The sequence below is a fragment of the Lissotriton helveticus genome, chromosome 5_1 (assembly GCF_964261635.1).
Source record: "Lissotriton helveticus chromosome 5_1, aLisHel1.1, whole genome shotgun sequence".
NCBI classification, from domain to species: Eukaryota; Metazoa; Chordata; class Amphibia; order Caudata; family Salamandridae; genus Lissotriton; species Lissotriton helveticus.
Window position 1 is genome coordinate 1,518,313,591 of NC_136065.1, and position 16,196 is coordinate 1,518,329,786.

Below are 16,196 nucleotides of genomic sequence, written 5' to 3' on the forward strand. Positions count from 1 at the left end.
TTGTCCGAATCGTGCTAAATTTCACTGGGAAATTGAGGTGCGACCATGCTGCGTTTTGCGCTGTTTCATGTCGCAGCCACTATGCCTACCCACGCAAGTGAGGTACCATTTTTTTCGGGAGACCTGGGGGCACGCTGGGTGGGTGGAAATTTGTTGATCCACGCAGATTCCAGAACTTTCCACCACAGAAATGTGAGGAAAATGTGTTTTTTTGGTCAAATTTTTATGTTTGCAAGGGATTCTGGGTAACAAAACCTGGGGGTGGGCAGACGAGTCACCCCATCCTGAATTGCCCTGGGTGTCTAGTTTTTACAAATGTATAGGTTTGCTAGGTTTCCCTAGGTGCTGGCAGAGCTACGGCGCAAAAACAAAAGGTAGTCTTTTTGTCCGAATCGTGCTAAATTTCACTGGGAAATTGAGGTGCGACCATGCTGCGTTTTGCGCTGTTTCATGTCGCAGCCACTATGCCTACCCACACAAGTGAGGTACCATTTTTTTCGGGAGACCTGGGGGCACGCTGGGTGGGTGGAAATTTGTTGATCCACGCAGATTCCAGAACTTTCCACCACAGAAATGTGAGGAAAATGTGTTTATTTTGTGAAAATCTTAGCTTTGCAAGGGATTCTGGGTAACAAAACCTGGTGGTAGGCAGTCGAGTCACCCCATCCTGAATTCCCCTGGGTGTCTACTTTTCAAAAATGTATAGGTTTGCTAGGTTTCCCTAGGTGCCGGCAGAGCTAGGGTGCAAAAACTACAGGTAGGCACTTTGCCAAAAAAGGGTCAATTTGTAACTGCTAAATTTAGGTGTGACCACGTTGCATTTTGCGCCGTTTCCTGTCGCAGGCACAAGGCCTACCCACACAAGTGAGGTACCGTTTTTATCGGGACACTTGGGGTAATTCAGATTTGTAAATCAACTGTTATTACCAATTGAGCTTTCATGCATTTCTCCCTTTGAATGAAAGACATTGTGTAAAAAAAAATCTTTATGAAAAATGACCAATAATTCTCATGCTAGTATGAGTATTCCCAACTTTGAAAATGTGCAATTATATACTGTTTCTGAAGTCTATAATTTGTACCCAATTCAGAAATACATAGGTGTCTTTCATACAGATTATTCCATGTATACATTTTCCAAGACAAAGTGCACTATACCCAGTAAATGAAAAAATACCATTGCAAGTTGCTGCTCAGTTTTTGGATCTGGGTTCGTCGAGTTCTTGGTGAAACTACAAGTCCTATATATCCCCACAACCAGGAAGGTCTAACGGATGTAACGGTATATTGCTTTCCAAGAGCTGTCAAAATTAGAAAAAGTTATAGGTGAAAACGTTGAGACAAAAGGCTGTTTTTTTCAACAAAATTTCAAATATTCCAATATCTAACTGTTAGTTTCTATAACGAAACCTTCATGGATTTAGACAAATGACCCCTTTCTGAATTCAGAATTTTGTCTACTGTTTGAAAATGTAAAGCTTTCCAGGATCCATTATTGCTTTCAAACTCATTTCTACCATTAACTGGAAGGAGGTGGAAAGCTCTAAAAATAGCAAAAATAGGCTATGTCCCAGAAAAATGCCAAAACTGAGTGAAAAATTTCGGTTCTCTGACAAAAGTCTGTCATTCCCTGAAAGCTGAGAAAATGGAGATTTCAGCCCCACAAACCTTTTTGTGATACCATTTTCAGGGAAACACCCAGAGGCTTTCATTTGCAGCCCGTTTTTCCCATTTTTCTGAAAAAAACAAAAAAATCACTATATTTTGGTTAATTTCTGGGCCCCCTCCAAGGGAATCCACAAACCCTGGGCGCCTTTAGAATCCACATGATGTTGGAAGAAAAGGACGCAAATTTGGCGTGGATACCTTATGTGATCAAAAAGTTACAAGGGCCTAAGCGCGCACTACTCCAAAACGCCAAAAAAAGCCTCAGCACAGGAGGGGAAAAGGCCTAGCAGCGAAGGGGTTAAAACATACTTGTTCCTTCACTAATGGGCCTGGGCATGGGTTGGGTATCGGGGCTCTAGTATCATCCCACTTACTACAGCGCGGGGACACGCCCGTGGGCGTAACCAGGCGCTTTACAAGCTCCCTTAATAATAATAATAGTAGGGGCAAAAACAGGTTTCAGGGAGTAGCTGGTGTAACAAACCTTGATGAAAAGTTCTAGATACTGTAGTGATTCAATGTAGTGCTGGGAGGCCAACACCAGTTCATTTGTCCTGCACCACTTCTTTTGCCGAAGGGCTGAGTGTGCTCACCTGTTCTGTGTGTTTGACGGAATCATGCACTGCTGATGCCCATGTGGTATTTATTCTCTGTGCTTGTGCGTGCGAATGAAGCTTGCACTGTTTCGAACTGCACTCTGGCTATTCAATGCCTACAAGGGGAGCTTTCTCTGCTGATGATTATATGGCACCTTTTCTGTACGTAAGTTGGTGCGTGTGCATCTTGACTACTGTTCTCAAGAGTCGTGTCAATGTGAGTGACCATTGCTACTGCACAGGATGTGTCCCAGACCAACCAGACCTGGGGGCACGCTGGGTTGGGGGAAATTTGTTGATCCACGCAGATTCCAGAACTTTCCACCACAGAAATGTGAGGAAAATGTGTTTATTTTGTGAAAATCTTAGCTTTGCAAGGGATTCTGGGTAACAAAACCTGGTGGTAGGCAGTCGAGTCACCCCATCCTGAATTCCCCTGGGTGTCTACTTTTCAAAAATGTATAGGTTTGCTAGGTTTCCCTAGGTGCCGGCAGAGCTAGGGTGCAAAAACTACAGGTAGGCACTTTGCCAAAAAAGGGTCAATTTGTAACTGCTAAATTTAGGTGTGACCACGTTGCATTTTGCGCCGTTTCCTGTCGCAGGCACAAGGCCGACCCACACAAGTGAGGTACCGTTTTTATCGGGACACTTGGGGTAATTCAGATTTGTAAATCAACTGTTATTACCAATTGAGCTTTCATGCATTTCTCCCTTTGAATGAAAGACATTGTGTAAAAAAAAAATCTTTATGAAAAATGACCAATAATTCTCATGCTAGTATGAGTATTCCCAACTTTGAAAATGTGCAATTATATACTGTTTCTGAAGTCTATAATTTGTACCCAATTCAGAAATACATAGGTGTCTTTCATACAGATTATTCCATGTATACATTTTCCAAGACAGAGTGCACTATACCCAGTAAATGAAAAAATACCATTGCAAGTTGCTGCTCAGTTTTTGGATCTGGGTTCGTCGGATTCTTGGTGAAACTACAAGTCCTATATATCCCCACAACCAGGAAGGTCTAACGGATGTAACGGTATATTGCTTTCCAAGAGCTGTCAAAATTAGAAAAAGTTATAGGTGAAAACGTTGAGACAAAAGGCTGTTTTTTTCAACAAAATTTCAAATATTCCAATATCTAACTGTTAGTTTCTATAACGAAACCTTCATGGATTTAGACAAATGACCCCTTTCTGAATTCAGAATGTTGTCTACTTTTTGAAAATGTAAAGCTTTCCAGGATCCATTATTGCTTTCAAACTCATTTCTACCATTAACTGGAAGGAGATGGAAAGCTCTAAAAATAGCAAAAATAGGCTATGTGCCAGAAAAATGCCAAAACTGAGTGAAAAATTTCGGTTCTCTGACAAAAGTCTGTCATTCCCTGAAAGCTGAGAAAATGGAGATTTCAGCCCCACAAACCTTTTTGTGATACCATTTTCAGGGAAACACCCAGAGGCTTTCATTTGCAGCCCGTTTTTCCCATTTTTCTGAAAAAAACAAAAAAATCACTATATTTTGGTTAATTTCTGGGCCCCCTCCAAGGGAATCCACAAACCCTGGGCGCCTTTAGAATCCACATGATGTTGGAAGAAAAGGACGCAAATTTGGCGTGGATACCTTATGTGATCAAAAAGTTACAAAGGCCTAAGCGCGCACTACTCCAAAACGCCAAAAAAAGCCTCAGCACAGGAGGGGAAAAGGCCTAGCAGCGAAGGGGTTAAAACATACTTGTTCCTTCACTAATGGGCCTGAGCATGGGTTGGGTATCGGGTCTCTAGTATCATCCCACTTACTACAGCGCGGGGACACGCCCGTGGGCGTAACCAGGCGCTTTACAAGCTCCCTTAATAATAATAATAGTAGGGGCAAAAACAGGTTTCAGGGAGTAGCTGGTGTAACAAACCTTGATGAAAAGTTCTAGATACTGTAGTGATTCAATGTAGTGCTGGGAGGCCAACACCAGTTCATTTGTCCTGCACCACTTCTTTTGCCGAAGGGCTGAGTGTGCTCACCTGTTCTGTGTGTTTGACGGAATCATGCACTGCTGATGCCCATGTGGTATTTATTCTCTGTGCTTGTGCGTGCGAATGAAGCTTGCACTGTTTCGAACTGCACTCTGGCTATTCAATGCCTACAAGGGGAGCTTTCTCTGCTGCTGATTATATGGCACCTTTTCTGTACGTAAGTTGGTGCGTGTGCATCTTGACTACTGTTCTCAAGAGTCGTGTCAATGTGAGTGACCATTGCTACTGCACAGGATGTGTCCCAGACCAACCGTATCCTCAGGATGGAACCGATGCTCAAAAGGGTCCACCTCTAGACAGGCCCAAGTCTGGTTTAAGAAATACGCAGACTTTAGGATGGTCAACCAGGGGAAGGGAAGGATGGGGACAGCGGGGAGGGAGACCTGTGGATACAAAAGAGAATATAGTAATACTCTTCCAGAATAGTGAGGCGGTTATCATAACCCCCTTTAGCAATATATATATATATATATATATATATATATATATATATATATATATCCACAGCTATAACTACCTGTGAATAAAGAAAATGCACTCTCACTCACGAACAGAATAAAACATAAGACTACATAAACGCTCTGATATCCAGCTAAGCTAGATACACCTATACGAATGAGCTGTAGATATCTCTGATCCTCTACACCTGCCCACTGTATCAGTGAAAGATGCCATGTGACGCCTAGGGACTGACCACCTACTGCTGACCACCCCTGTTGAAAGGAAAACACAAAGTGTGGCCATATTGAATTAAAGTATGTTGTAGAATTGTTCATATCATCACGAAGCAAGCACTAAAGAGTTTTTTTGCCAACATGGATATGTTAAAGGTAACTCCCTTACACTGTGAACCAGGACATGTCATCAAAAGAAACAATGAATTGTGGCTTAATCTGGTTTTTCAATAACTGATATAACGGTATACCACAATAAGTGACAATTAAATGGATAGTTCAGAGAGTTGAGGTCACTCTCCGTAGCAATAAATCAGAAAGTGAAAGGAAGCAATAATAAGTCCCCTGCAAATGTCTCTGCACTGGACTCGCTAACAGGGAAGTCTCAACGATTGCGCCGAAAGGTATTAGCCGTGTAAATAATGACCAAAGGTTCAGGCAAATGATAAAGTCACGCTATTTTCACTTGCAAGAGCCCCTATAGCGAAAGGACTCACCAATGCAGGGAAAATACAGGCATGAGAAAAATGAGTGGAAAAGTCAGCAAGTGCTCATAGCGGTAGCTTCACGAGCTAATACTGCAGAGAAAGAAAAGCAGTGCCAAAGGAACCTTTACCCGACCCGTAAATCAGTGAAAACCACAAAGAAGCTCAGCCATCCACCGTCAGGAGATCTCCAGAATAATCTGCAGCTTCAATTGCTGGTTATCCTTTTGCGGGTTTGCGGGACGTTGCGCATGACGGTGTGTCTGACTCTGCGAGTGCTCCTTGACAGGATGCATGTATTTTTGCATGGGGGAGGCTGTGCTTCTCTATGTCTTGTAGGTTTTCTGAGTTTATGAGAGAGAGCTTTACTTTTCTGATGCACATACGGTGCGGCTCTTTCAGCCAGATTCATCAACCAAAATTGCGATCGCAATAGCTGCAAATTAGCTATTGCGATCGTAAATCAAGGAACCGCAATTCATGAAAAGAAAACAGACCAATTTGCGAGATCGCAAAAAATATTTTGCGAATTCGCAATAAAAATCGCAGAATCTAGGTGGAACCCCCTTAGCGAATCGGAATTAGCGAGACTCCAATGATTCTGCGATTACTATTGCGAAATCGCAAAATAATCGCTAATCAAATTCATGAAAAATAGCATTTAGCGGAAAAACTTCAAAATCGCTATTTGCGAGGCGCAATTTAAGGAGAACCCAAACCAGGTGGTAACCATGAAGTAAAACATTTTTTTTTTTAAAAAGGGCCAAAGTAGCCACAGGTGTGGGCCTGACCAAACACACGTAAGGAGACACAGTAGGATCATGAGGACATTCACAATGTCAGGACTCTACATGGTGGTGAGGCAGCGAAGGCTCCAAGCTGCAGCAAGGAACAGACGCAGGATCCAGGAGCGAATTTTCCGCCAGCGGATCACACTGCTGGGCCAAACTGAGGAGGAAATCTACTCCAAGTACCTGCTGTATGGGGAAATGAATACAAAGCTCATCCGGGACCTTGACCCCCTGATGCAGCACCCAACAAGGAGGACCAATGCCGTGCCCACCTATGGCTAGGTCTTGTGCAGCCTGCATCTCCTGGCTTCCGGAAGCTTCCAGTGGATAGTTTCCGTTACAGTGGGGGATCTCCCAGAGCACCATGTCCCACTGCCTGGGGAGTTTCCTGGATGCCATGTTGAGCCGCCTACACCATTACATTAAATTCCCAAGCACCCAACAGGACTTGAATCAAACCAAGCTAGATTTTTACAACGTAGCACAATTCCCACATGTAATTGGATGCATAGACTGTACCCACATCCACATCCACATCTGCCCACCCGCAGAGACGGAATACATGTACCGGAATCGCAAGTCCTACCACTCCCTGAACATCCAGATGGTGTGCAACGCAAAGACAATCATCACTGACATAGTGGCACAATACCCGGGGAGCACGCATGACTGCTTCATATTCCGGCACTGTGGCTTGCACACACGACTGGCCAGGGGAGACTATGGCGAAGGACACCTTCTAGGTAAGTACACGTGCCAACAAACAGTACATCGAGACCATGTAGCTGCGCATGACAGGCACTCACACTTTGCTCCTTTCATTCAGGTGACAGCACCTATGGCCTCCGTGAGTACCTCCTCACCCTGTACCTCAACCCTGCCACACCACAGCAACGGCGTTACAATGCTGCTCACATTCGCACTCGGAATTTCATTGAGCGGACATTTGGACTTTTAAAGAGCAGATTCCGCATCCTACACAAGACTGGTGGGGCCCTCAAATACCAGCCTGAGGTCTGCTGCCGCATCGTGGCCGTGTGTGCAATACTCCACAACATTGCTACAAAGCGGAGGATACCTGTGGACATCTCTGGTAGTGAGTCGGAAGGGGACAACTGCCAACCTGCAAACGTGCATCATGCACGCGGGGAGAATCCTGCTGAAGGACACAGGCGCCACAACCAAATCACAATGAACTGTTTCTAGTGCACCCATTCCCCTCACACAACACTGCACTCATGCATGACAAATGTAATAATGACATGAGTCGGATTTACTTGAGACCATACATTCTTATTGTTTATTCACAATAATGTGGCCTTTGTTGTCCATGATTTCACATGAGGACTGTATTGTGTCATACATCCCTATGAAGGGGTAGAGGGCTTGCTTCTAGAATCAGCATGGCCCTGCAGGCAGAGTGAAATGTGTCACTGGCGCCTCCGTCCGGACGCACCCAGTCGCCTCTCCGTGTCCTCCGCAACACTGTTGGCCCGTGATGCTGCAGTGGGCTTGCTGCTGCGGCGTCGTTCAGTCACCAGCGGCAAGGACATGCTGCTGTGGCTTGAGGTGCCCTCGCTGGCATCATCAGCCCCTCTGCTTCACCATGGGCAGTCGGCTGCAGACTATGCACTGCTGCTGTCACCTGTTCAAGTGCCCTGGCGACGTCCTGGCAACACTGGACCACCTGCACCTGCATTGCAAGGGACCGGCGGGAAAGTTGTGAGGTGGCCTTGCCAATGATTGGACCTGGTGTAGGCTGACAGGCGGGTCAGCAACTGGCGGTGGCGGCAGCGGGTGATATCCTGCTGGGATACCAGGATCTGGCTGTTCTCACAAACAGCTGCGGTCATGCCCTGCATGCATTCCGTGAGCTGTCCAACATTTTGGGCGGTCTTATGCAGCTGCAGGTGAATGGCTGCCAAGTGACGCGCCTGCTTCTGATGTACCGCGAGCATGCGGCGTTCAATGGCCAGGCCAGGATCACGTACATGGACAGCCCTGCCCGCGCGTGTTGAGGGGTCACGCTGCGGGTGCGTCAGTCCGCTGGACTGCGATCTTACTGCGGCTGTGCGCCTTGTCGGCCTCCTGGCTGCTGGTGGTGTGGCCTGTACCACTGCCGTGGGTGTCAATTGGGGTGGTTGCTGGGCACCTGTGGCTGCAGCGGTGGCCCTGTCCACATGGGGAGGTGGTGGTACTGCTGCAGGTGGCTGAGATGGTCCTGATCGTGGTGCAGGTTGGCCCTCACCCTCGGTGTCCTCCGGGTTCTCCTCTATATGTAGGGCCTCACTGTTGGTGCTGGGTTGTTCCGATGCACCTGTGATGTAAATGGGTGCATGATTAATGATATGTATCTTGCACATGTGATGTTGCTACATGCATGCAGGCTTGCTTTCCCTGACTGGCTTTTGGAATTACTTTGAATTGACAGGTCTGGCTGTGTTGGGCTATCTGGGAATTTTGGTTACACTACAACTACCACAATGCAATAGGGCTTTTCAGGTGTGCATGGCCTGCATTACTGGGGTTGTCAAATAGCTAGCTCAGGAATCATGGGCATTGTTAGGGGATGGGGTCACAGTCGCATGGCACTTACCTTGGGATTGTTGGGTGAGTCGGGACGAGTCCAGCTAGGTGACCCCCACGCAGGCTTCAGGAGTCAGGGTGTCCTCCACAAGGTCTTCCAGTGGAGTGTTGGGTGTGACAGTGGGTTTCCTCCACCGGTGACAAGTCGCTCCCCCAGCCTCTCAGCGATTCGCTCTTTGGCACACCCTCTAAGGTCGTACCACCTCTTTTTTAATTCATCTATTGACCGCTGGGTCACCCCGACAGAATTTACCTTGGCCCGGATGCGCAGCCAGATGCGGCGCTTGTCAGCCTCAGGCACCCTCCGGGAGTCCTTGCCAAAAAGGCGAGCATGGCCCTTACAGACTCCCTCAATGAGGAACTCAAGTTCTTGCTCAGAAATTTTTATCTTCCTCTTCCTCCCTGGGGCACTGCTCCCTGCTGCTTCCTGGGACATTTTGAAGGTTGTTAATGTCCTGCTGTGGTGCTGCAAGTTGTCTGTGGTGGAGCTCTGGCCAGTACTGCTTCCACTTTCAGGCTCAGTGATCTGAATGAGGGAGGGAACAGCCTACTTCCTGGTTGTGTTGTCATCAATGGGCTCGAAATGCGACTTCCCGTTTTCGCGATCTCGCAGTTAGCGAGATCGCAAGTTGCGATTTCGGTAATTGCGAGATCGCAATTTCAACATGGAAAACGGCCGATTCTGCGAATTTTATGCGATTGTGGCAAAATCGCAATCGGCAGTTGCGGCCGATTGCGATTCACTTTTTTTAATCGCATTTCTTCATGAATGCCATTCTGCGAATTCTAAATTGCGATTCGGTAATTATCGCAATTTGGAATTCGCAGAATGTAGCCTTCATGAATCTGGGGGTTTGGTCTTACGGAAGCTTGAGAAAACCTTTTCATTATAAAAAAGGCAAACAATTGATATGTTAATGTCTCGTTTCAGGCACCGTATTTAAGGTCTCATTCTAAGTTTGAAGGATTATTGTGGGAAACTATTGGCGCAGGGAAAATGTATTATCATAAATTCCGTTTTGCCCTGGTGATTCAATGAATTTTAGGTCGGATTGCAGGCACAGTTTACCGTGCTGCAAATTTTTTTTTTTTCATCATTGCATACTTGCTTTTCCTTTGCAAATTTCTATACGTTGCCTTGAAAGAAGTTGTGGCGAGATTGCAGTAGCTCTGCACAACATGTAGTTGGAAGTAAGGAGAAAACACAGGCATTTTTACACTTTTTTGATGCTCTGGTGGTGCTGTGTGCTGGCCGATATTTAAAAGCCCATGCAAAGCCACTTTGCCTGGCTTTACACAGCCTTGTAAATATGGCACTCTTTTATGCAGTACTCTGTGTCAAAGGGGCGTGTTGTGTGTGTTGCTGCGGGGGTCTTCCCATGCAACACCTAATGGCTTTTTAACACTACCCCAGATTTACAAAGATTTGTAAATCTGAGGCAGCACCAAAAACTAATGCCTTTCCAGGAAAGGCATTAAAGTGGAGAAACATGGAGAAATACTTTAACTTCTCCTCGTTTTTTGCTCTTTCTATGTGTGATGCAAAATCACAAATAGGAGCAAAACGCCATTAATGAATGTTGTTGTGCAGGAAGGTGAACCTTCCTGCACAACAACAATCATCCCTGCAAAGCAGGCACCCTTGCACCATGGTTCAAGGGTGCCTGTGCTGGAGTACGACTGCTGTTTTATCGCCAGTGCAGGGGACAGCACAGGAGTGTATTGTATTCCTGTGAATACTGCACGTCCCTTTATTTTTTTGAATGACACAGCTCAGTGCAGCAAAACTGCTTGTGGCGCAGTGCTGCACTATTTCATTGTTAATATGCTCCACAATATGCGCTGGGCTTCTGCTTTTTTTCTGCACTTAAATGAGAGTCATAACAGAGAAAAACATATGTTAATTTTTTTTTGCTGCTGCAGTCGTTTGCTGCAGGTTCCAGATTTTTAATGTTGACCGCTACATGCACCACTCATACAATGCATAATTGATTAGCTTATAACTGGAAAAAAATGTGTAGCTCCGTAACATACATATAACATTCAACCACAGGCTCCCAAGTATTTATGTACACCACGTAATCAAACTATTTACATGCAAATTACAGGCTGTATCTAGGAGCACTTGGAGTTTCACCCTGAGGATGGAAGGTTAATCTTAGTACATATTGACATTTCCCAACTGGTTGGAACTTGCCAGCTCGGGTATAGTTAACAATACATGTAAAAGGCCTCTGCGGTTTGCCTTGAATGAGCAGTGCGGTTTGCCCGTCTATAACATTGGCCTGTTAATGAAGTACAGGATAGGCGTGGTTCCTCTTACCTCACCCTGGGCTCTGGTGCTATGCTGAGGATAGGAACTTTAACAGGGCCCATGCCAGCTAACTCTGTGAAGCATAGAAGAGGATATTCTTTCAGGAAATGAGACAGTAATGCAGGGCTTTAAGTGGGATGAGAAAAGTGTGTGGGTTTGGAGTCCTCTAAGAGGAGTGTGGCCTAAGAAACATAACTATGAGACCTGTGATTCCCCTAAAGTGCCACTGACCAGTATTTTGGTGCCTCTATATGAGCTTTCTTTTATTGCATCTAAACATGAGCAGCACAGCAATTAACATACACCTAAAACAAGCCAGAACGATTGTCTATTCCAATGCTTAATAGCACTATAGGATAAATGAGTAACAGTGATTTTGAGGTGAATAATTTGAAATGACTTCTGAAAATATGAGACAGTGTACTAAACATCACTAAGGTATGCGGATGGTGTAGTGGTCTTTGGAATCTCAGTCATACAGCATCCATTTCAGGACATTCCCATTCCTCACTCCTTATCCCTACTTCTCATCAATCAGCCACATTTTTTTTCCATCATCCCTACGTCTCAGCCCTGATTCGAATCCCATATCCGTCCTCCCTACTTCTCTTCCATCATCCCTACTTCTCATCCCTGCTTCTCATCCATCATCCCTACTTCTCATCCATCATCCCTACTTGTCATCCCTAATTCTCTTCCATTATCCCGACTTCCCATCCCTGCTTCTCATCCCTACTTCGCATCCATCATCCCTACTTCTCATCGATCATTCATCATCCCTATTTCCCTTCCCTACTTCTCATCCATTATCTTTACTTCTTATCCATCATCCTTAGATCTCATCCATCATCCCTAATTCTCATTCATCACCTCTACTTCTCATCCATCACCCCTACTTCTCATTCCTGCTTCTCTTCCCAACTTCTCATCCATCATCCCTACTTCTCATCCTTCATCCCTATTTCCCTACTCTACTTCGCAACCATCGTCCGTACGTCTCATCCTTAGTTCTCATCCCTACTTCTCTTCCATCATCTCTACTTCTCACCCCTCATCCCAATTTCCCATCATATTCCCTACTTCTCATCCCTCATCCCCGCTTTTCATCCCTACTTCTCATCCATCATCTCTACTTCTATTCCATCATTCCTACTTCTCAACCATCATTCTTACTTCTCATCTCTACTGCTCATCCATGATCCCTACTGCACACCCATCATCCCAACTTTTCATTCTTACTTCTCATCCATTACACCTACTTTTCATTCCACATCTGTAATTCCCATCTTTGGGTGGGTTAGAAGTAAGTATGAGAAGTAGGGATTATGGATGAGAAGTGAGGATGAAGGATGAGAAGTAGGGAAGAAAAGTAGGGATGAAGATTGAGAAGTAGGGATGATGGAAGAGAATTAGGGATGATGGACGAGAAATAGGGACAAGAAGCAGGGATGAGGAATGAGAAGCAGGGATGATAGAAAAGATGTAAGGATGATGGATGAGATGTATAGATGAGAAATAGGGATGCTGGATGAGAAGTAGAGATTGTGGATATGATGTAGGGATGATGGATAAGAAATTAGGATGAGATGTAGGGACGAGGTGTGATGGAAAATGGATGCTGTACAGTCATTATCTTTCTTCCCTTAACACTACTTTGCTCTGCAGTCTCCCTATGTTAAACACGTATGCCCCTTTTCTCCCCACATCTTTATGAAATAGTTCATCTGAATATCTCACACTTCATCTCTTTCATTTTAAGCACCATCTTTTCACTCTTTACTGCATGTACTTCCTTGCTTCCACTTCAGTTTGCCATCTCCTCTAGACACACAGTGCGCTGTCACCTATAAGCCCTACATGGTCTTTAACTTTGGCCCTGTCAATATTTCGATAGCTGTGTACCTCCTTGTTAAATCAACAAGCAACTGAAGATGAGGCACAGTACTTTATTTAACACAACTTTGAGTCAATGGAGAGCTACATTCACCTGCCTAAAGAACCTGCCAGGAACATAATCTCAGCATGGCCTGGAGCTTGGATATTGACACTGATTGTTGTCCTAGTGAACAGAGTTTTCCCTGGGTAGAGGACAGAATCCAGACCCATGAGGTGGAATGGGCCACATCACATTGTTGGCAAAGGTGGTAGTATCTGCCAACTTGGAGTGGTGGCTGGTGATATTTGAAAGTGGTGGCAGCAAAAAGCATTCTGAGTAGACTCTGGTCCTGTAATATTTTAGTCACCATCTATTAACCAAGTTCTTGCAACTCTTCTCAAGCAGCATAATCATTGTATCCACCATCTATGTGTATAATTTACTGAGACTCCATACTGTGTCAAGCATTTGAAGGCTGCAAGCCTGCCACACTGACTCCAACAACAATGCAGTAATAAAAGCAAACTTATAACCACATCAATGCCCAGTCACTAACTACAAACACGCTAATTAGTATTTAAACAAAGTTTTACTTGTGTCCTGTGGAACTTAAGGATGCTCAGTGGACTCAGCTCAGTCTTAATCATGTCGCACCAAAATGGTGGTAGAGCGAGAATATGGTGCAAAGATTGTGGGCAATAGACCGCGTTGGCAAGAAGCCCACTTGGTCCGGTAGTATTAAATTACATAGAAGTGGTTGTATTCTATTCGCAATTATTTTAGCTAAGATTTTTACATCAATATTTATTAGGGATAAGGGCCTGTAGGAGTCGCACATTTGGGGATCTTTACCTGGCTTCAGGAGCGCTATTAGGTGGGCCTCGTTTAGCGTAGCCGGTAATGCGCCTTCTTCGTATGCTTCTTCAAGCATTTCTGCGAAATGTGGTACTAGTATATCCCGGTAATCTATGAAGAACTCTCCCAGGAGTCCATCAAGCCCAGTAGCTTTATTATTGGGAAGAGAATTAAATGCGTCTATTATTTCCTCTTTAGAGATAGGGAGGCAAAAATATTTTCTAAGAGTGTCATACAACCATGCCAACTCTATGTCATTCAGATATTCCCATATATCTGGGGGGAGGCCGATATCTGGATCGTGTACAATTGGGTATAATATTTAGTGGAGCATTCCAGTATGCCTGGTGTGTCCTATTTTGGATCATTCTGTGCGTCTTGGATCTGCGTGATAAATGCCTTGGTATGAGTGGGTCTGATTTTATACAATAATGCCCTGCCAGGTCTACCCCCCTAACCACCCCTACCCACCCTCCCTCCCCGTAGTTCCAAGCTATGTGCTTGTGTGATATGTATTTAATCTCATCATCTACAAATTCGTTATACTTATCAATGTGTGTCCTAATTTCAGTCAATATCATGTCACATGGAGTTTCTTCAAATTGTTGCTCCAATTCGATAATGTCAGTCTCAATTTTCTCTAGCTGTCGCTGTATATCTTTCAGTATGCCTGCATGTGCACTTATACAATGTCCCCGTATGGTGACTTTAAATGCCTGGGCCCTTGTACTCTGGACAAAGCCTGTGTTTTGTTTAAAGAAGGCTAATATGGCCTGGCGGAGCCCCTCTCGGAATACCTGATCTTGTAATGCCGTCTGTCTCAGTCTCCATGTAAATTGTCTCGGAGTGTGCGCCGGTATTTCTAATTTGATTTGGACCGGTGCATGGTCAGACTATGTCTTGGGCAAGTGTACCACCTCAATACTCCATGTACATACATCCTGTGTTACTAACCAGTAATCTAGTCTGGACCACGTAAGGTGTGTTGGCGAGAAACACGTCCCTCCCTCCTGTCCGGGTGTCTCTGTCTCCATATGTCCACTAAGTCCCAGTCCGCTATCCCTTCCCGTATAATGTTAGCCGAATGTTTACCATATCTATCTAGACCTGTCGATCTATCCAATGCGGGGTCCAAACAAGTGTTAAAATCACCTCCCCAGAGGATAGTGCCAGGCTGGAGATCACTCAGTTGTGTCCAAATTTTAGCATAAAAAGAGGGATCATCAGTGTTTGGGCATATACATTTAGTATGGTTTACACCGTGCCCCCATAATTTCCCTGCAATATCACATAGCGCCCCTGATCATCACATATAGATTTAATTAGTATGAATGGTACTGTACGTTTCACCCATATCAAGACGCCTCTAGCGTAGGATGAGTAGGATGATGCCAATTTGAAGGAGGCCCATTTCGCTCCAATTTGTTTTTCCCTTGAGTCAGTGAGATGTGTTTCCTGCATGAAAGCCACATCTATCTTGTGTCTGTCCAAGTAGGCCAGCACCTTACGTATTTTCTGTGGGTTATGCAGGCCTCTCACATTCCATGAGAGGAGTGCCAGTGGTCTATGTTGTTTTAGAGTGTCACCTATTTTTTGTGGAGCCATTACCTGTCACGTGTATGTGTCTATTTTGTCTGTTAGTGTCAGTCATGATTGTTCCTGCCGTCATGCTGCTGGTCAGAGCTTTCGGCTTACCGTTTGCCCCCCCTCCCTCTCCACCACCTAAAAACTAGTGGAGACACCCCATTGAACTTTAACCAACATATCCTCTCAAAGAAAACAAAGCAGGAAGAATACAATAATCAGTGCGGTGCACGCGCACGGGCCGGAGCTGCCTACCCTTTGCTTGTGGCCTAGGCCACATGGGACTGCGCCCTCCCAGTCACAGCATCACTTCAACAATCAACATTGAAATTCTTCAGTGTGTATGGAACCTTGTAGGCAGCGGGGGACATCGGCCCAATTCAATCACCGCACAATGCCCTCACCAGATAGCATATCACATTAATACTACAATATGATCTTATCGGCTGTCAACTTATCTGGCATTGCATATCAGTGATTGTACTGTAATCAAGTCCTAGTCATCCATTGACTACTGGATATGAGTGTTCCCCACTGCATGTAGTGGTGTTGCAACAGCGTCCAATGTGTGTCCTTTTAATCCCGGTCATTCAACATCTGACATTGTGGACTGTTCTCCCTGTTCACCTCGTGGCGATTTCCTCTGTGTGCCCAATTTTCCATTTTGCTGTAGAAGTTTCTGTACTTCCAATGGTTCATTGAAGATCCGCGTTTTACCTTCGATGGTGAGTTTG